The sequence below is a fragment of the Ambystoma mexicanum genome, chromosome 1q (assembly GCF_040938575.1).
Source record: "Ambystoma mexicanum isolate Mex_15411 chromosome 1q, UKY_AmexF1_1, whole genome shotgun sequence".
Taxonomy (NCBI): domain Eukaryota; kingdom Metazoa; phylum Chordata; class Amphibia; order Caudata; family Ambystomatidae; genus Ambystoma; species Ambystoma mexicanum.
In genome coordinates, this window is record NC_090922.1 from 1,254,465,172 (window position 1) to 1,254,485,864 (window position 20,693).

The 20,693-nt window shown below is 49.6% G+C and overlaps 3 non-coding genes across 3 annotated transcripts; all 3 read left to right on the top strand.

The window, feature by feature from the left end:
• Positions 1 to 585: 585 nt before the first annotated feature.
• LOC138564401 (5S ribosomal RNA) lies at positions 586 to 704 on the top strand. The gene has a single exon (XR_011300350.1). It is a non-coding gene; the product is annotated as a 5S ribosomal RNA (ribosomal RNA).
• Positions 705 to 3,454: 2,750 nt separating this feature from the next.
• On the top strand, positions 3,455 to 3,573 carry LOC138564412 (5S ribosomal RNA). Its single transcript, XR_011300361.1, has one exon. It is a non-coding gene; the product is annotated as a 5S ribosomal RNA (ribosomal RNA).
• A 2,750-nt stretch (positions 3,574 to 6,323) lies between these two features.
• On the top strand, positions 6,324 to 6,442 carry LOC138564423 (5S ribosomal RNA). Its single transcript, XR_011300372.1, has one exon. It is a non-coding gene; the product is annotated as a 5S ribosomal RNA (ribosomal RNA).
• The last annotated feature ends 14,251 nt before the right edge of the window (positions 6,443 to 20,693 follow it).

Sequence of the window (20,693 nt, forward strand, 5' to 3'; positions counted from 1 at the left end):
TTTATTTTTATTTTTGTAAGGAACTGACGCTTGGTAGAGTGAGTGCTAGTGTGGCTTGAGCTGAATTTACAGGCAGTTTCTTTGCAAACATGAATAGGCAAGCGGGTATTTCAAAAGTGGGTGCATGGAGCTGCTCGTTGCTTTTCCAAGCCGGCAGCTGTGGCTCCTGAGCTTGAGGCAAAAAAAGAGCAGCAGCACACTGCAGAGGACAGCGTTCAGCATTGCAAGAGGGGTGTGGACTTCAGAGCCGACACAGCACAAGAGGCTCGGAATCGGCTGACTCTTAGAGCAGAAACACACTGCCGAGGACAGCGTTCAGCATTGCAAGAGGGGTGTGGACGTCAGAGCCGACACAGCACAAGAGGCTCGGAATCGGCTGACTCTTAGTGCAGAAACACACTGCCGAGGACAGCGTTCAGCATTGCAAGAGGGGTGGGGACGTCAGAGCCGACACAGCACAAGAGGCTCGGAATCGGCACACTCTTAGAGCAGAAACACACTGCCGAGGACAGCGTTCAGCATTGCAAGAGGGGGGTGGATGCCGAGCTGACACAGCACAAGAGGCTCGGAATCGGCGCACTCCTCGCCTACGGCCATACCACCCTGAATGCGCCCGATCTCGTCCGATCTCGGAAGCTAAGCAGGGTCGGGCCTGGTTAGTACTTGGATGGGAGACCGCCTGGGAATACCAGGTGCTGTAGGCATTTTGCTACTCTGTCCCCGATAGGTGGCGTTCGTCTTCTCCGCCTTGAGCTATCATTTTCCTCCATTCTCCTTTTAATTTTAACAAACACAGCGCGTGAAAAAGGCAAAGGGGCAGCCAGCAGCCCTTGCTCCAATACAGACCCCCGTCAGTAGCGAACACGTTTTCGCCAAACTAACTTGGAGCAGCACACTCCAGCAGCGGGAGGCTGAATCGACGGCAGCTTGTCGGCTCGGATGGAGCAAAAAAGAGCAGCTCGTGTCCCTGCCAAAGCTCCTTCAGCGTCTTTCTGTTTTCTCTCGAGTGGGCCCTTTCCCTGCCATTGAAACGTGGACACGCAAGGCCCCCTACAGCTAGTGGAGGGAAGTGGATGGGTCTCATCTGCATATGTGGGGTCTAGAGGTAGAGTGCACCTTGGGAGACAGGGGGACACTTGGAGCGGGAACTGCTCACGGGGGGAGAGGGGCCTTCAAGAGGCAGGAAGGGAGGCCACATCATGCCTCTCGTCTCCATAGCCAGGCCTCTGGATGGGGAAGAAGTGGCGGTCACCCTAAGCTTCCTAGAAGTCCCAGCTGGGCCCCATGCTACCTAATAATCTCGCCTGATCGAGCCTGATCGAGCGCTGGTCGAGCCGAGGCGAGCCTTCAGCCTAGGGGCCCAGGAGCCCAGGAGCCCAGGGTCTGGCCTCGGTCCTTCCCATGTGCAGGGAGTCGGCCTTCAGCTGATGCCTGACCTGGGCAGGGCTGGGCTGGGCTGGGCTGGGCTGGGGGCCTCAGCTGCTGTTCCTGGGCTTGCTTCTTTCCTGGACGTGTAGGCCACCCGCCGGAGAAGGTGAGGCCCTCAGCTGACATTGCCCTCCGCCTTCCCGACGCTTGGGTGAGTGCTAGTGTGGTTTGATCTGAATTTACGGGCGGCTTCTTTGCAAACGTTTGCCAAACCAACTTGGAGCACCAATGGGGTAGAGAATCAGCCTTCAGCTGATGCCTGCCTGCGCTGTGCTGGGTTGGGGGCCTCAGTTGCTGTTACTGGGCCTGCTTCTTTCCTGCACTTGTAGGCCACCAGCCGGAGAAGGTAAGGGCTGCAACCAACATCGCCCTCTGCCTTCCAAGGGGTCGAGGAGACTGGAGCAGGAAAATTGGGTGTGTGTTTATTTCTTATTTTTTAGAGGTGCTTTTTTTTCCTTTTTATAAGGAACCGACGCTTGGGTGAGTGCTAGTGTGGCTTGAGCTGAATTTACAGGCAGCTTCTTTGCAAACATTTGCCAAACCAACTTGGAGCAGCACTGGGTTAGAGAGTCAGCCTTCAGGTGTTCCCTGCATGGGCTAGGCTGGGCTGGGGGCCTCAGTTGCTGTTACTGGGCCTGCTTCTTTCCTGAACTTGTAGGCCACCAGCCGGAGAAGGTAAGGGCCTCAACCAACATCGCCCTTTGCCTTCCAAGGAGTCGAGGAGACCGGAGCAGGAAAATTGTGTGTGTGTTTATTTCTTATTTTTTAGAGGTGCTTTTTTTCCCCCTTTTTATAAGGAACCGACGCTTGGGTGAGTGCTAGTGTGGTTTGATCTGAATTTACGGGCGGCTTCTTTGCAAACGTTTGCCAAACCAACTTGGAGCACCACTGGGTTAGAGAATCAGCCTTCAGCTGATGCCTGCCTTGGCTGTGCTGGGTTGGGGGCCTCAGTTGCTGTTACTGGGCCTGCTTCTTTCCTGCACTTGTAGGCCACCAGCCGGAGAAGGTAAGGGCCGCAACCAACATCGCCCTCTGCCTTCCAAGGAGTCGAGGAGACCGGAGCAGGAAAATTGTGTGTGTGTTTATTTCTTATTTTTTAGAGGTGCTTTTTTTCCTTTTTATAAGGACCCGACGCTTGGGTGAGTGCTAGTGTGGCTTGAGCTGAATTTACAGGCAGCTTCTTTGCAAACTTTTGCCAAACCAACTTGGAGCAGCACTGGGTTAGAGAGTCAGCCTTCAGGTGTTCCCTGCATGGGCTGGGCTGGGCTGGGGGCCTCGGTTGCTGTTACTGGGCCTGCTTCTTTCCTGCACTCGTAGACCACCAGCAGAGAAGGTAAGGAAGGGCCTTAACCCACGTCGACCTCTGCCTTCCAAAGAGTCGAGGAGACCCCAGCAGGAAAATTGTGTGTGTGTGTGTGTGTTTATTTCTTTCTTTTAGAGATTTATTTTTATTTTTGTAAGGAACTGACGCTTGGTAGAGTGAGTGCTAGTGTGGCTTGAGCTGAATTTACAGGCAGTTTCTTTGCAAACAGGAATAGGCAAGCGGGTATTTCAAAAGTGGGTGCATGGAGCTGCTCGTTGCTTTTCCAAGCCGGCAGCTGTGGCTCCTGAGCTTGAGGCAAAAAAAGAGCAGCAGCACACTGCAGAGGACAGCGTTCAGCATTGCAAGAGGGGTGTGGACTTCAGAGCCGACACAGCACAAGAGGCTCGGAATCGGCTGACTCTTAGAGCAGAAACACACTGCCGAGGACAGCGTTCAGCATTGCAAGAGGGGTGTGGACGTCAGAGCCGACACAGCACAAGAGGCTCGGAATCGGCTGACTCTTAGTGCAGAAACACACTGCCGAGGACAGCGTTCAGCATTGCAAGAGGGGTGGGGACGTCAGAGCCGACACAGCACAAGAGGCTCGGAATCGGCACACTCTTAGAGCAGAAACACACTGCCGAGGACAGCGTTCAGCATTGCAAGAGGGGGGTGGATGCCGAGCTGACACAGCACAAGAGGCTCGGAATCGGCGCACTCCTCGCCTACGGCCATACCACCCTGAATGCGCCCGATCTCGTCCGATCTCGGAAGCTAAGCAGGGTCGGGCCTGGTTAGTACTTGGATGGGAGACCGCCTGGGAATACCAGGTGCTGTAGGCATTTTGCTACTCTGTCCCCGATAGGTGGCGTTCGTCTTCTCCGCCTTGAGCTATCATTTTCCTCCATTCTCCTTTTAATTTTAACAAACACAGCGCGTGAAAAAGGCAAAGGGGCAGCCAGCAGCCCTTGCTCCAATACAGACCCCCGTCAGTAGCGAACACGTTTTCGCCAAACTAACTTGGAGCAGCACACTCCAGCAGCGGGAGGCTGAATCGACGGCAGCTTGTCGGCTCGGATGGAGCAAAAAAGAGCAGCTCGTGTCCCTGCCAAAGCTCCTTCAGCGTCTTTCTGTTTTCTCTCGAGTGGGCCCTTTCCCTGCCATTGAAACGTGGACACGCAAGGCCCCCTACAGCTAGTGGAGGGAAGTGGATGGGTCTCATCTGCATATGTGGGGTCTAGAGGTAGAGTGCACCTTGGGAGACAGGGGGACACTTGGAGCGGGAACTGCTCACGGGGGGAGAGGGGCCTTCAAGAGGCAGGAAGGGAGGCCACATCATGCCTCTCGTCTCCATAGCCAGGCCTCTGGATGGGGAAGAAGTGGCGGTCACCCTAAGCTTCCTAGAAGACCCAGCTGGGCCCCATGCTACCTAATAATCTCGCCTGATCGAGCGCTGATCGAGCGCTGGTCGAGCCTTCAGCCTAGGGGCCCAGGAGCCCAGGAGCCCAGGGTCTGGCCTCGGTCCTTCCCATGTGCAGGGAGTCGGCCTTCAGCTGATGCCTGACCTGGGCAGGGCTGGGCTGGGCTGGGCTGGGCTGGGCTGGGCTGGGGGCCTCAGCTGCTGTTCCTGGGCTTGCTTCTTTCCTGGACGTGTAGGCCACCCGCCGGAGAAGGTGAGGCCCTCAGCTGACATTGCCCTCCGCCTTCCCGACGCTTGGGTGAGTGCTAGTGTGGTTTGATCTGAATTTACGGGCGGCTTCTTTGCAAACGTTTGCCAAACCAACTTGGAGCACCAATGGGGTAGAGAATCAGCCTTCAGCTGATGCCTGCCTGCGCTGTGCTGGGTTGGGGGCCTCAGTTGCTGTTACTGGGCCTGCTTCTTTCCTGCACTTGTAGGCCACCAGCCGGAGAAGGTAAGGGCTGCAACCAACATCGCCCTCTGCCTTCCAAGGGGTCGAGGAGACTGGAGCAGGAAAATTGGGTGTGTGTTTATTTCTTATTTTTTAGAGGTGCTTTTTTTTCCTTTTTATAAGGAACCGACGCTTGGGTGAGTGCTAGTGTGGCTTGAGCTGAATTTACAGGCAGCTTCTTTGCAAACATTTGCCAAACCAACTTGGAGCAGCACTGGGTTAGAGAGTCAGCCTTCAGGTGTTCCCTGCATGGGCTAGGCTGGGCTGGGGGCCTCAGTTGCTGTTACTGGGCCTGCTTCTTTCCTGAACTTGTAGGCCACCAGCCGGAGAAGGTAAGGGCCTCAACCAACATCGCCCTTTGCCTTCCAAGGAGTCGAGGAGACCGGAGCAGGAAAATTGTGTGTGTGTTTATTTCTTATTTTTTAGAGGTGCTTTTTTCCCCCTTTTTATAAGGAACCGACGCTTGGGTGAGTGCTAGTGTGGTTTGATCTGAATTTACGGGCGGCTTCTTTGCAAACGTTTGCCAAACCAACTTGGAGCACCACTGGGTTAGAGAATCAGCCTTCAGCTGATGCCTGCCTGGGCTGTGCTGGGTTGGGGGCCTCAGTTGCTGTTACTGGGCCTGCTTCTTTCCTGCACTTGTAGGCCACCAGCCGGAGAAGGTAAGGGCCGCAACCAACATCGCCCTCTGCCTTCCAAGGAGTCGAGGAGACCGGAGCAGGAAAATTGTGTGTGTGTTTATTTCTTATTTTTTAGAGGTGCTTTTTTTCCTTTTTATAAGGACCCGACGCTTGGGTGAGTGCTAGTGTGGCTTGAGCTGAATTTACAGGCAGCTTCTTTGCAAACTTTTGCCAAACCAACTTGGAGCAGCACTGGGTTAGAGAGTCAGCCTTCAGGTGTTTTCTGCATGGGCTGGGCTGGGCTGGGGGCCTCGGTTGCTGTTACTGGGCCTGCTTCTTTCCTGCACTCGTAGACCACCAGCAGAGAAGGTAAGGAAGGGCCTTAACCCACGTCGACCTCTGCCTTCCAAAGAGTCGAGGAGACCCCAGCAGGAAAATTGTGTGTGTGTGTGTGTGTTTATTTCTTTCTTTTAGAGATTTATTTTTATTTTTGTAAGGAACTGACGCTTGGTAGAGTGAGTGCTAGTGTGGCTTGAGCTGAATTTACAGGCAGTTTCTTTGCAAACATGAATAGGCAAGCGGGTATTTCAAAAGTGGGTGCATGGAGCTGCTCGTTGCTTTTCCAAGCCGGCAGCTGTGGCTCCTGAGCTTGAGGCAAAAAAAGAGCAGCAGCACACTGCAGAGGACAGCGTTCAGCATTGCAAGAGGGGTGTGGACTTCAGAGCCGACACAGCACAAGAGGCTCGGAATCGGCTGACTCTTAGAGCAGAAACACACTGCCGAGGACAGCGTTCAGCATTGCAAGAGGGGTGTGGACGTCAGAGCCGACACAGCACAAGAGGCTCGGAATCGGCTGACTCTTAGTGCAGAAACACACTGCCGAGGACAGCGTTCAGCATTGCAAGAGGGGTGGGGACGTCAGAGCCGACACAGCACAAGAGGCTCGGAATCGGCACACTCTTAGAGCAGAAACACACTGCCGAGGACAGCGTTCAGCATTGCAAGAGGGGGGTGGATGCCGAGCTGACACAGCACAAGAGGCTCGGAATCGGCGCACTCCTCGCCTACGGCCATACCACCCTGAATGCGCCCGATCACGTCCGATCTCGGAAGCTAAGCAGGGTCGGGCCTGGTTAGTACTTGGATGGGAGACCGCCTGGGAATACCAGGTGCTGTAGGCATTTTGCTACTCTGTCCCCGATAGGTGGCGTTCGTCTTCTCCGCCTTGAGCTATCATTTTCCTCCATTCTCCTTTTAATTTTAACAAACACAGCGCGTGAAAAAGGCAAAGGGGCAGCCAGCAGCCCTTGCTCCAATACAGACCCCCGTCAGTAGCGAACACGTTTTCGCCAAACTAACTTGGAGCAGCACACTCCAGCAGCGGGAGGCTGAATCGACGGCAGCTTGTCGGCTCGGATGGAGCAAAAAAGAGCAGCTCGTGTCCCTGCCAAAGCTCCTTCAGCGTCTTTCTGTTTTCTCTCGAGTGGGCCCTTTCCCTGCCATTGAAACGTGGACACGCAAGGCCCCCTACAGCTAGTGGAGGGAAGTGGATGGGTCTCATCTGCATATGTGGGGTCTAGAGGTAGAGTGCACCTTGGGAGACAGGGGGACACTTGGAGCGGGAACTGCTCACGGGGGGAGAGGGGCCTTCAAGAGGCAGGAAGGGAGGCCACATCATGCCTCTCGTCTCCATAGCCAGGCCTCTGGATGGGGAAGAAGTGGCGGTCACCCTAAGCTTCCTAGAAGTCCCAGCTGGGCCCCATGCTACCTAATAATCTCGCCTGATCGAGCGCTGATCGAGCGCTGGTCGAGCCTTCAGCCTAGGGGCCCAGGAGCCCAGGAGCCCAGGGTCTGGCCTCGGTCCTTCCCATGTGCAGGGAGTCGGCCTTCAGCTGATGCCTGACCTGGGCAGGGCTGGGCTGGGCTGGGCTGGGCTGGGCTGGGCTGGGGGCCTCAGCTGCTGTTCCTGGGCTTGCTTCTTTCCTGGACGTGTAGGCCACCCGCCGGAGAAGGTGAGGCCCTCAGCTGACATTGCCCTCCGCCTTCCCGACGCTTGGGTGAGTGCTAGTGTGGTTTGATCTGAATTTACGGGCGGCTTCTTTGCAAACGTTTGCCAAACCAACTTGGAGCACCAATGGGGTAGAGAATCAGCCTTCAGCTGATGCCTGCCTGCGCTGTGCTGGGTTGGGGGCCTCAGTTGCTGTTACTGGGCCTGCTTCTTTCCTGCACTTGTAGGCCACCAGCCGGAGAAGGTAAGGGCTGCAACCAACATCGCCCTCTGCCTTCCAAGGGGTCGAGGAGACTGGAGCAGGAAAATTGGGTGTGTGTTTATTTCTTATTTTTTAGAGGTGCTTTTTTTTCCTTTTTATAAGGAACCGACGCTTGGGTGAGTGCTAGTGTGGCTTGAGCTGAATTTACAGGCAGCTTCTTTGCAAACATTTGCCAAACCAACTTGGAGCAGCACTGGGTTAGAGAGTCAGCCTTCAGGTGTTCCCTGCATGGGCTAGGCTGGGCTGGGGGCCTCAGTTGCTGTTACTGGGCCTGCTTCTTTCCTGAACTTGTAGGCCACCAGCCGGAGAAGGTAAGGGCCTCAACCAACATCGCCCTTTGCCTTCCAAGGAGTCGAGGAGACCGGAGCAGGAAAATTGTGTGTGTGTTTATTTCTTATTTTTTAGAGGTGCTTTTTTCCCCCTTTTTATAAGGAACCGACGCTTGGGTGAGTGCTAGTGTGGTTTGATCTGAATTTACGGGCGGCTTCTTTGCAAACGTTTGCCAAACCAACTTGGAGCACCACTGGGTTAGAGAATCAGCCTTCAGCTGATGCCTGCCTGGGCTGTGCTGGGTTGGGGGCCTCAGTTGCTGTTACTGGGCCTGCTTCTTTCCTGCACTTGTAGGCCACCAGCCGGAGAAGGTAAGGGCCGCAACCAACATCGCCCTCTGCCTTCCAAGGAGTCGAGGAGACCGGAGCAGGAAAATTGTGTGTGTGTTTATTTCTTATTTTTTAGAGGTGCTTTTTTTCCTTTTTATAAGGACCCGACGCTTGGGTGAGTGCTAGTGTGGCTTGAGCTGAATTTACAGGCAGCTTCTTTGCAAACTTTTGCCAAACCAACTTGGAGCAGCACTGGGTTAGAGAGTCAGCCTTCAGGTGTTCCCTGCATGGGCTGGGCTGGGCTGGGGGCCTCGGTTGCTGTTACTGGGCCTGCTTCTTTCCTGCACTCGTAGACCACCAGCAGAGAAGGTAAGGAAGGGCCTTAACCCACGTCGACCTCTGCCTTCCAAAGAGTCGAGGAGACCCCAGCAGGAAAATTGTGTGTGTGTGTGTGTGTTTATTTCTTTCTTTTAGAGATTTATTTTTATTTTTGTAAGGAACTGACGCTTGGTAGAGTGAGTGCTAGTGTGGCTTGAGCTGAATTTACAGGCAGTTTCTTTGCAAACAGGAATAGGCAAGCGGGTATTTCAAAAGTGGGTGCATGGAGCTGCTCGTTGCTTTTCCAAGCCGGCAGCTGTGGCTCCTGAGCTTGAGGCAAAAAAAGAGCAGCAGCACACTGCAGAGGACAGCGTTCAGCATTGCAAGAGGGGTGTGGACTTCAGAGCCGACACAGCACAAGAGGCTCGGAATCGGCTGACTCTTAGAGCAGAAACACACTGCCGAGGACAGCGTTCAGCATTGCAAGAGGGGTGTGGACGTCAGAGCCGACACAGCACAAGAGGCTCGGAATCGGCTGACTCTTAGTGCAGAAACACACTGCCGAGGACAGCGTTCAGCATTGCAAGAGGGGTGGGGACGTCAGAGCCGACACAGCACAAGAGGCTCGGAATCGGCACACTCTTAGAGCAGAAACACACTGCCGAGGACAGCGTTCAGCATTGCAAGAGGGGGGTGGATGCCGAGCTGACACAGCACAAGAGGCTCGGAATCGGCTGATTAGATTTGTAACAAGATACAACCAAGACAGTCATGCCCTCCAAAAAATCCTGACCAAGCACTGGGAACTACTCCGTATGGATGAACATATTAAACCTCAATTGGAAACATACCTGAGCATGTCATTCAGTAGAGCACCAACTCTAAGGAACCTACTGAGCCCTTCCTTTCTCTCGGATAAACACATCACGGCACAGGACTGGCTCAGCAAGCAAACACCTATTGGCTTCACAAAATGCGGAACATGCTCAATGTGCAAGTATGCGACTCAAACCAAATGTGCCAAATTCACAGTTTGCCCAATATTCAAAATCACGGAGCACATTAAGTGTAAAAGTAAATTTGTGATCTATGCTCTGATTTGCGTATGCAATAAAATATACATTGGCAGCACCATCCGAGAAACTCGCATCAGGATAAGGGAACATATGAACAGTATACATTCACAAGATCCAAAACTACCACTGGCAGAAGAATCACCAGATGGATGACAAAAGCGAGATAAGGTTCATCGGACTGAAAATTGTCCGGCTGGGCCCGAGAGGAGGCGACAGAATCCAAAAACTCAGACGAGAAGAAGCGCGACTAATCTGCCACTTCAGATGTGTTAAAAATGGTTTAAACAAAGATCACAACCTCAATGTCTTTCTGTAACCTTCTCAATCCACCTTTTTCTGCCCCCACTCTGACACACACCTATGGGCCTTTACGCCGCCCTCACACCGCCATGGAATGGACCAGGCCATTGGCCCTAACAACGAGTACGACCAGACCTCTCTGACATCATCATCCTTAGCCACGACGGACCCTCCGGAAGGCAAGAGGCTTATGTCACACCTCGCAATGGACCCCCACCCCCAGCCACTTAGGACCGGACCAGAGCCAACATAGGCTCTTCACCTCAACTATGAGGACCAACCATTTCCCACCAACTCAAGATGGATCACCACCTTGACTCGGCCCCTTCCACTGCAAGACAGACCGCTATCAACCATCCATCTGGGCTTCTCCCAGCACGTCCAACCAGCGTGGACTCCAGTTATCAACAACCATACAGTTTTTAGGACCCCCCTACGGCCTCTCTCAGCCGGGACCCCTCCACACACCTTGGCCCCACATGGGCAATTCCAGCCAGTGTACCCTCTGATACCCACAAGAGGCACACTCACAAACACAATGAGGATCTCCCTCATTTTAGTAACAAGCAACTTAGCATTACAGATTCCCATAGTTTGATCCCCACCCCAATTGCTCTCACAGGGCCCTCTGTCCCAACAGGCACCCCCCCATTTTATCAGGCACCGCCACTGTCCAGACATACACCAATTCGTGCACACGCACGATTGCGTCCACAGGGACACTTCGCACTCGTGCATGCGCGATTGCGTCCACAGGGGCACTACCTATTCGCGCACGCGCGGTAGCGTCCGCAGGGACACTACACACTCGCACATGCGCCGCCAGTCAAACATCGGCTGGTTGCGCATGCGCGAGTACTTAATCATGGCGGCACTCCATTCCCCACTGAAGCCGCAGGGAGCAACCCAGCACAAGATTCACTCGTACTCAGGTAAGCACTACTTCCCCCCCCCCCAGCTCACCAAAGCGGGGGGGTTGCCTGCCTCAAACGCACGGACCACACGCCCATTCCTACAGGGAACGGCGTTTTTGGGCAGATCCGATTATTACTCCCAGCTACTTATCAGCCACAACGGCACGGGAGTCTGCTAAGGGCTCTCACTAGGCTCTCCAAACTGCAATTGTTCCAGCCATCCACCGTTCGTCTTCAAACCGCTAATTTCCCTATGAATTACTTTCAGAGCCCAACAAGAGCCAGACTGCCCTAAGGACAGCCACTACAAACACGACAAGGACCCCACTTGGGGATCGCAGCATTGCTTACATGGTAAGAGGACCACCCTCCTCTCCACCATCTTATCCTACCACTCGCCCCTTCCTGCCCCTCTTGCTAACCTCTCTCTTTCTCTCTCCCCCTTTTTCATTTTCTTTTTCCAACTGTTATACTAATCCAACCATGAATGGAATGTACAATCATGTAATGTTTTTAATCTGTAACCACCACCTCACATCACCCACCACGTTAAATCAATGTAATTAAACATGCTTGTCACAAAATGTCATTTATCACACATCACCTTGCACTCTTGAATATTGTTCAGCCTTGAGAAAGACCCTCTGGGTCGAAACACGTGCCGGCTGACCGAGCTAGTGCACAAATGCCAGAACAGTGTTCTAGACACTCACCATTGTATTGAGAAGAACCGCTCCAGATACCATTAATAAAAGCGAACCTGTATCACACTAACTACCGTGTTAGAAAGATTATTTATCCCGAAATTTGAAGCATTTTGTAAGTGGCTTTCACTTCCAAAATATTTTCTCTGAATATGGTTGATTTCTTCAAGTAGTTCTTTGGCTGTACCATGTAGAAGATTGTGATTTAAATTGGCTAGTGCAAAAGCAGAACTTTTAGCGTAGTACAGTTTATAGACTAGATTTCTTATAGTTGGATGATGTGTTGATATCATTTTGATATGATGGAAAGTGCTTTTGCAAATAGGTCCAGAAATTCAGGCTAACGAATGTCCTTGTAGTCCTGTGTATTTACGCACTGGACAGGTATCCATATTTTGCAGCAGTTTCATTTTGATTTTGTCTTTGCCTTTCACATACTGATTGAGGAATTGGCATAAAGATTTGAAAGATTTTTTGGGAATGTTACACATTGACATGCATGGCCATTTGTATACTGGATGTTCCGGTCCAGTCAAATGGAGAGGTAATTCTGAGTATTCTGGGGATATTTTTGTAAGCAGTATTTCTTGTTCCATTATGGTATTATTAAGTTTTTCATAACCTTGTCCACTGCTATGTATAGCAATTGTATTTGTTTGCTTTTGTTTGTATGTTTCTTCATTAAAATATGGTTCTGTGCTTGTGGTGTGACTCCATTCACCTCCACAGATATTTAAGAAGTTCTTTTTGTTGATATTTCGTTTATTGAGGAGTCTTTTTTGTAATTTAGTCATTAGTTTTGTTAGTGGTTTCATTCTGTTTAACACTAAAATAAATAACATTTTTTAGAAGGATTGCACTGTCTATCAGAGCTTCTAAGATACAGTTTCTGCGGTAAGTTTTAAGGGTTGTATATGATTTCTCTCCTGTTTTTATAAGATTCTGAAGGACTCTGTGGCGGAATATTTTTTATAAAATACTTTTTTTGGTATGCTTGCCACTATATCTAGATTTATAGGAGCAGTTTTAGCAGTAGTGGTTGCTGAATTCTTGATGATCGTTTTCTGTTTCGTTTTACATTTTGATAGAGGAGGCAAAGTTTCTGTACTTGAAGCTTGTTTTGTTTCGCTAAATGACTGTATTAGCTGTTTTGTTTGAACTTTTTGTACAAATTCTGCTAGAGATCAATGCTTATTTTGGACACTTCTTTTTTCATTTGCTTCTACTTCTACGTTGTTTTCTACAGACTTGCTTTTTGGTAGGCATTCTTTGGGGTCTGTTGAAAAAAATAAAGAAGGTATGGGTTGGGCTGTTCTGCGATGCATGTGTGCTGTGTGCATGAGTGTCTGAGTATGATGGTAGAGATGTATGTGATGGTGTGTGATTGTGCAATAGGCAGCTACAACTAGTTGGGAAGGCTATTCTTGTATTTGTGTGTTAGTATACTGGGGTTCAGATGACAGTAGAAAGTAAGCTAGTGGTGAGAAGAAGCACAGATACTAAATCTAATGGTATAGAATTAAAACAGTTCTTTGTTCTGCAATACTAACATTCTAGAGGCTGATTTATGTCATTTGTGTGCCAAAAAACAGGGATTTGTGCAGCATTCTGCCTGCAAATCCCTGTTAACAAATGGGGATTTGTGGGCAGAATGGTGCACTAATCTTATTTTTTTTTTTGGTGCACAAATACCATGAATCAACCACACAGTGTGTTTGAGTAACAGTAAGAATATTATGGTAGTATTGCACTTACTTTTTTGTGTGGAATGAGCAGGTTTCTTCTGAGTTGTTGTTTGTACTTCGGATTCTGCTGCTTTTCAGGAGAGTGGTCTTCACTGCAATTGTAAAGGAAAGAAGTTAGTAATTTTGTGTGTATATAGCATGCAATTTCCTTTGACTATGTGCAGTCTTCATATTTGATTTCCAATATGTTAGTTCAACATGCTTTGCAAATGAGTAGAATAGGAAGTGTATGAAAGTCGCTTGGTTTCTTAAGGCTGTGTTATTGAATGTAAGGAGAAAGAAGAAATAATGATATACTTATTTTGCAATTTTTATAAGGTAAATGGCAGATACTGTATAGAAAAGCATGGTATGTATGCATTTGTGAAGGTGTGGGTAATAAATCAGAAGGATGTGATTTACAGGCAGTGATGTTATTGCAGTTGGGAGTTTTTCAATGGTAGTGTCTACCTGTGTGAGTGTATGAAGGTGCATGACCTTATCCTAGCTGTGTGTAATGTTATAATACACTACTGAGTGTTTTTCTATAATTATACTGTTGTGTGTAAACAATGCTTAGATAGTAGATAGGTTTGGAAGTGACAGTTGATTATGGTAGATGGAAAAAATGTCAATAAGTTCATTTTATAGGCTATACAGGTTAAGTGGCAGTTACTCTGTTTACATAATTTTATAAGAGTTGTACATGTACTGTGCAGAAAATATGCATACCTGTAGTTTGTATTCATGCATGTGGATATGCATGCAGCTGCAAATAGAAATCTTGGAGACTTGTACAGTAGTTTTTTTAAGACTTGTACTCCGAGTAATCTACAGTACATTTGAAGTGCTGAACTCTGATGATGGAGTTAGATGTAGAGGTCTTGGATGTGATTGGTGGATGGTTGTGTGACTGTTTAGCTGTATCCAATGAGGGAATGGCACAGAGAGTGAAGTGAAAATGGTAGAAGGGCTGTCCAGGTTACAATATGTCCGCGGACACCACGTATTACATACAGGGATTTTGGGGTGGAGAGGCATGCAAATGTGAATGAGCAGAGCAATTGATTGGTCAGTAAAGTTTGGTGGGTGTGTTGTGTAAGGAGAGAGTTTGTCAGAAGGTCTTTTTCCTGGAGAAGAACAGTTAGCTATGGCTGTGTGCTTCAGAAAACAGATTGTGTGGATTTTGGGAGACTCATGGATACATTGGTTGGAGGTGCATGCACACGCTGTGGAGTAGCTGCAGATCTTGGATTCCCTCATGTGGAAGTGCACTGGCATGGAGTGCGTGGAATGAAGTGGCTAGGCTTGGTACCTCTCTGTGCTAGTTTGGAGACAGAGCTTCATCCAGACATAATTATAATTCATTGTGGAGGGAACAGTTTAGGACATGTGTCAGGAATTTCTTTGCAATCTGTGATGAAAGAATAACTTGGGAAGGTCATGGACATGTTTCCAAGTTCTCAAGTAATATTTTCTCGTATTGCGCAGAGACAAATGTGGCTGCGTTCTTCTTAATTTGGTCCACAAATGGAAACGGAAGCAGAGTCCCAGGAACTGCATTATGGAACTTTTGGACACACTGACCCTGTTGGACTGGAATATAGTGATTGAAATGCACCAGTAAACTGTGTAGTACTAGGCGTAGTGAATTTGAAGTAAGCAGGAGCAGCAGGATTAAGGCAACCTACCCCCAGGAATTAGTAGTAAGGAGGCCATTAGGGCGACCACACCCTGCTGAGCCACGAGTACAGGCTATTGCCAGAAAGGGCTAGATGCGGGGGTGCCTGAGATCCAGGGATGGAGCTGGGCAACAGTTGGGGAGGGTGTTGTTGGGGAAGGGTGGGGAGGTGGGAGAGGGGGAAGTTGGGGGGTTTGTTGTGTTTTTAGTTAAGGGGAGTTTAAGTTGGGGAACGAGCCTACACAGACGAGTTAAGCAATTGGATCAGGACCATACAGGAGAAGAGAGGAGTGGGATTCTACCATGCCATGGAGGACCTTAAAGTAGTTACCTGGAATGTCAAGGGGCTCAACAGCTACTTAAAAAGGAATAAGGTCATGCTATACCTACGTAGGCAGAAGATAGATATAGCCCTATTGCAAGAGATCCTTTGACACGAGACAAGTTCGAGACGATTAGGAAGAAATAGAAGGGGACGGTGGTTGGATCATCATATTCTGCATATGCTAGGGGAGTGATTACCTGGGTGGCGCCACATGTCCCATTTCAGCTGCTACAGGCGCTGGTCGAGACAGACGGGAGGATGGTTATAATGAGGGGATTGGTGGAAAATAGGGAGATAAGCGTTGTAAACACGTATGCCCCGAACCAAAATACAGCAGCATATTTTAGAACACTGTGTAACAACCTCAGCATGTGTGTGGGGAGTGTAGTGATCTGGGGGGGGACTTCAACTGCGTATTAAACCCTAAGGTGGATAGATCAGATGGGAAAATGGATAGACCTGCCCCAGCTGCTAGAGCGCTGTTGACACTGCCGAATGACTTTGGGTTTGGAGACGCATGGGTGCGACACCCCCGAGAGAGGCAATATTCGCACTATTCTGCCCCGCAGCAATTACATACCAGGCTAGACTATGGGCCTCATCACAAGTTTGGCGGTAACCCTTAAATCCGGCGGTAGCGCTATTACCGCCGGATTTAAGGGTCCACCAAATCAGGGCTTCGGCGGATTTCTCCCCAGCTCTGAGCTTGTGGGAAATCCGCCGAAAATTCGCGCTCATACTGCCGGCGGGAAATCTGCCAGCGGTATGAGCGTGAAAATTCCCCATTGAGCCCAATGGGGAATGAGGCATTCCCGAATGGGCTCAGTGGGGAATGGGGACTTCCATTACCGTCAAACCCGTGATCCAGCGCTAATAGCGCCGGGGGGGTTGGCGGTAGGGCAGATAGCGCCAGCACTATTAGCGCCGGCGTTACCGCCCAACTCGTGATGAAGCCCTATGTCTTTGTCACACCAGAGATAATGACAGAGATCACCCACGTTGAATACAAAGCGAGAGTCCTTTCGGACCACTCGCCCTTGATACTCGGGTGGCAATATTGTCCCCCGAGGGCGAGGATACAGACATGGCGCCTCAGAGCAGAGGCGCTGAGAGACCCCCTCTTTAGGGAGGATATGAGGGAGGAGATTGTTAACTATTTTGAGACAAACACTGGTAGTGTAGACTCGGCAGGCACATTGTGGGAGGCCTTCAAGGTTGTGATGAGGGGCGTAGCTATAGCAAATTCTAAAGGACTGCAAGGGGGGATCCTTGCTGACCTGCGGGAATCAGAGGGTGAATTGGAAAGGGCACTGGAAGGAGGAAATAATACTAAAGAAGACACTGAACTGATAATCAGGCTGCAGCAGAAATGTGCTGAGCACTGGGTGAGACTGTGTAACCTCAATTATAAAAAATATAGAGAGAGACAGCATGCGGGAGGGGATAAACCAGGGAGGATTTTGGCATGGCTTTATAAGAGTGAAACCCCCAGACCCACGATTAGAACAATAACAAGAGAATACGGAAGTGTGGTTGATACCCAGGAGGAAGTCAACCAGGAGTTTGCAGATTATTATGGGCGGTTATATGAAGATGATGCAGAGGATAATAGGGCGATGATCGTAGAAACATTGGAGGACATAGGATTGCTGCAGATTAGCACTGAGGAAAGGGAGGAGCTGGATGCACCGATCACTTTAGAAGAGCTAGAGGAGGTGGTGAGACAGTTGCCCACTAGTAGGACCCCGGGGGCTGATGGACCCAAGTGAATTCTATAAAACATTCAAAGGAGAGGTGCTTCCCCGTTGTTGGATATGCTCAACGAGGCATACGAGCGGGGCAGACTGCCGGAGTCACTTAGGGAGGCGATTATAATACCGCTACCCAAACCTAACAAGCCCGGGCATAGCTGCGGTTCGTACAGACCCCTATCAATGTTAAATCAAGATAGTACAATACTGACGGCCCTGTTGGCAAATAGATTGAGGAGGGTCATTGGTAAATTAATACATCCGGACCAGACAGGCTATGTCCCTAGTAGAAACATATCCAATAATCTTAGAAGGCTCCATAGAGTCATTGAATATGGAAACAAGAATGAAGGAGAACTGGCAATTGTGTCACTGGATTCAATAAAGGCCTTTGATTCGGTCAAATGGCCATGGTTGCTGGCGGCCCTGGCCGGCTATGGGATAGGTCCTGGATATTTACAGTGGGCTAAAATGTTATACAGTGAACCGGCAAGAGTTAAAACTGGAGCAGTGATATCGGAAAGGTGGCAACTCTTTGGTCACCCATGCTCTATATATTGGCTCTGGAACCCCAGGCGATCTACTTGAGGCAACAATATGACACGATGGGCATCGATGTGGGAGGAGAACGACATCTGATATCCTTATATGCAGACGATGTGTTGTTGTATCTGCGACATCCGGAGGAAAACCTCCAATATATCCTGGAGGTAATGGAAAGATATGCGGGGATGTCTGGCATAGCGGTGAACCCCCCAGAAGTCCAGCATGTTCCCATTGGGCGGATATAAAGGGATCCCCTTGAACTAACTACCGGTGTTACAGATACCATGGGTGGTTAGCACATTTTTCTATCTAGGGATAGATATATACCACACGGTGGAGGAGGAGCATTGGTGCAACACAGAGGTGACCATTAAGAAAACTGAAAATTGCATGAGGTTTTGGGTAAAGCTGCCTATAGCGATGATGGGGCGAGGGGCGATGCTGAAGATGGTGGTCCTGCCCAGGCTCCTACACTACTTTGGGAACATCCCATACTGGATACCAAAGAAGTTCTTTACCAGACTGGACAGTATGTGTAGGGACTTCCTGTGGCATGGAACACGGAACAGAGTGGCCCTCTGGAAGCTTCAGAACTTCTATGAGAAAGGGGGTATTAAACTGCCCAATTATGAAGTTTATTATATAGCAGGTCAGCTGCAATACGTGGCCAAATGACTCTCAGAGGAGAGTACCTCGGAATCCAGGTTGTTTGGACAAGATTGTGCTCCGTTTTACTTAAGGGAGATTATGTGGCTGCCCAAAGCAGAAGTAGAAGGGCGTCCCAAGATGATGTTGCTTGTACGGAGGATGTGGCATAGGACCTGCCAGATAATGGAAAGCCCATCCCCATGTTCCCCTCAAGTACCACTGGTTGCACTGGCGGGTGGAGAAAAGCAACTACAGATGATAATTAGGAACCATTGGGAACTGGTAGGAATAGCGACCATGGGAGATATTTGGCAAGAAGGGACCATATTAGATTTTGAGGTGTTGGGGGAGGAAACCGGGCTACACACAGGCCAGTACATCACGTACCATAGACTGGTGCAGAGAATCAGGAAAAACTGGTCAGAACTAGTACTGGAGGGAGAACCAGATGCTACTATAGATATGATATATGACATAGCAGAGGGGGACACAAGATATCCAGAATATACAAGATGGTGATGTCTAAAGTGGGGAAGGAAATAGAGCATTTGAGACAAGACTGGGAAAGGGAAGTGGGAGCCCAGATGGATGATGGGATGTGGGAGAGAGCCCAAGGGTACCATAGGAAGGTGTCTAGGAACGCTAGGCTAAAGCAGATACAGTTGTATATCACGCATAGAGCATATATGACACCCCAGAGGATATCTAGGTTTAAAAATACAGGACGGCAGGCATGCCCTAAATGTGATGAAGAGAATGTGGGCATGGTGCATATGTTTTGGGCATGCCCGGTTATTGAGCGCTTCTGGAGCGAAGTGGCATGCAAACTAGCAGAAAGAGGTATTAAGATCGCGGTGGATACAGTATGGGCTTGCTTGTCAGGGGGGTTCCCTAGGCCACGGAAGCTTAAGCATGTGAGTAAGCTAAAGGACCTGGCATATGGACTTACAAAGAGAAGAATTGCTATGGGATGGAAGACATGCCACAAACCGCAAGTGGAGGTATGGTGGAAGGACTTGCAGAAATGGTCGGAGGCAGAAACTATGGTGTGGCAGGATGCTAGTAATGTAGGGGGGAGGAGAAGACTGAGGCCCTGATGGCATGGAAAGCATTAATTGCAGAGCTGTTTGGGTCACTGCGGGACCCAACAGAACCCATGGAAAGGAACACCCTGTCGCAGGACGAGGGTACAGAGCATTAGAGGAAGTGGGCTCGTAACGGGGGGTGGGACAAGGGAAGCAGTGAACAAAATAAAGCGATGCATAATTGAAATGGTATTGTATGTACTGCACGTTTGGTTTGTATGGTTTGTTTTAAAAATTAATAAAAAAATTAAAAAAAGAACAAATGGAGAAAGCAAGGCGGAATGTTAATAAGGCTGTTTGTGCCTTTCTAGGAGATGTTGGCATGTCCTCTTTTCACAATGAAAATATTATGTTTTGTAGCACATACATTTTTCGCAGAGATGGAGTCCATCTTACTTATGCTAGTAATCAGATTTTTTTGAGAAATGTAAAAAATGCATTGCGTCCTTTTGTGGAATTACAGCTATCCATGTTTCAGTAGGTGTTCACTATTTTAAGTTTTTCAAATACAAAGAAAATCACCAAAACACTCTTTTCAGAGCCACCTCTTCCTTCCAGAGAAAAGTGCAATGATTTTGATAGGGCAGCACCCCAAAGTTTTAGATGTTCGCGAACTGTCCGTGGACTTCTAAAAAGAAATGCACAGGGCCGTGCTCCATTTATTTGTCACTTCTATTTTTAGACTGTGAAAGGCGGCTCTGAAAAGAGCCTTTTTTTGGGGATTTTTGTTTTTATTTTTTTGTTTTTTTTACACACAACACACTAGGAGAGGAGGGGAAAGGACGATAAGGGGGGACACCAACCACGGGGATAAGAAAGGGTGGGTGGAGAGAGGAAGATGTAGGGTGGGCATTACTTAGGTAGTGGGCAGGTCTTCTCGTGCTCCGAGACCACAGTCTCAAAAGCACTTCGAAGTCTCTCCCCCCTGCAGAGTACTGCATCACAGTACATACACAAAACTGTGACCCTCGAAAGGTAAGGGTCATCAGCATTGTGAATGGCCTGTGAGGCAGCTGGAGGGATGCGCTCTCCCACAGGAGTGTCTCTTGTTGTGAGAGGCGCGGAAACAGAGGATGAAGTAGAGGAACTCAACCTACTGCGCTCCTCGCAAGGTACAACCTTGCGAACGGCCCCACCGTGGAATGACCTTAGGTGTTGCTTCATAGTTGTCGTACCAAAGCTGTACGAACCAAGCCTCCCGCGACTCGGCACCATTTTGCACAGGTTGCAGGTGACTTTGTTCGCACGCTCCTTGGATACGTTACCATAAATGGTAAATAACCGCCACACCCAAGACTCACGGCGAGTGCTGGTAGTAGGGACTTCCACTACCTCATCCTCGTCATCCTCTTCATCCTCCTCTACATCGTCATGCCTGTTCCCCTCTTCAGGCCCTTGGGGAGGTGGTGGTGGTGGAGGGGTTGAGGTGGTGCTGAGGCAGATGTAGCACCAGCTGGCAGTAGAGGAGCCATGGATGCCATTAGGTTTCAG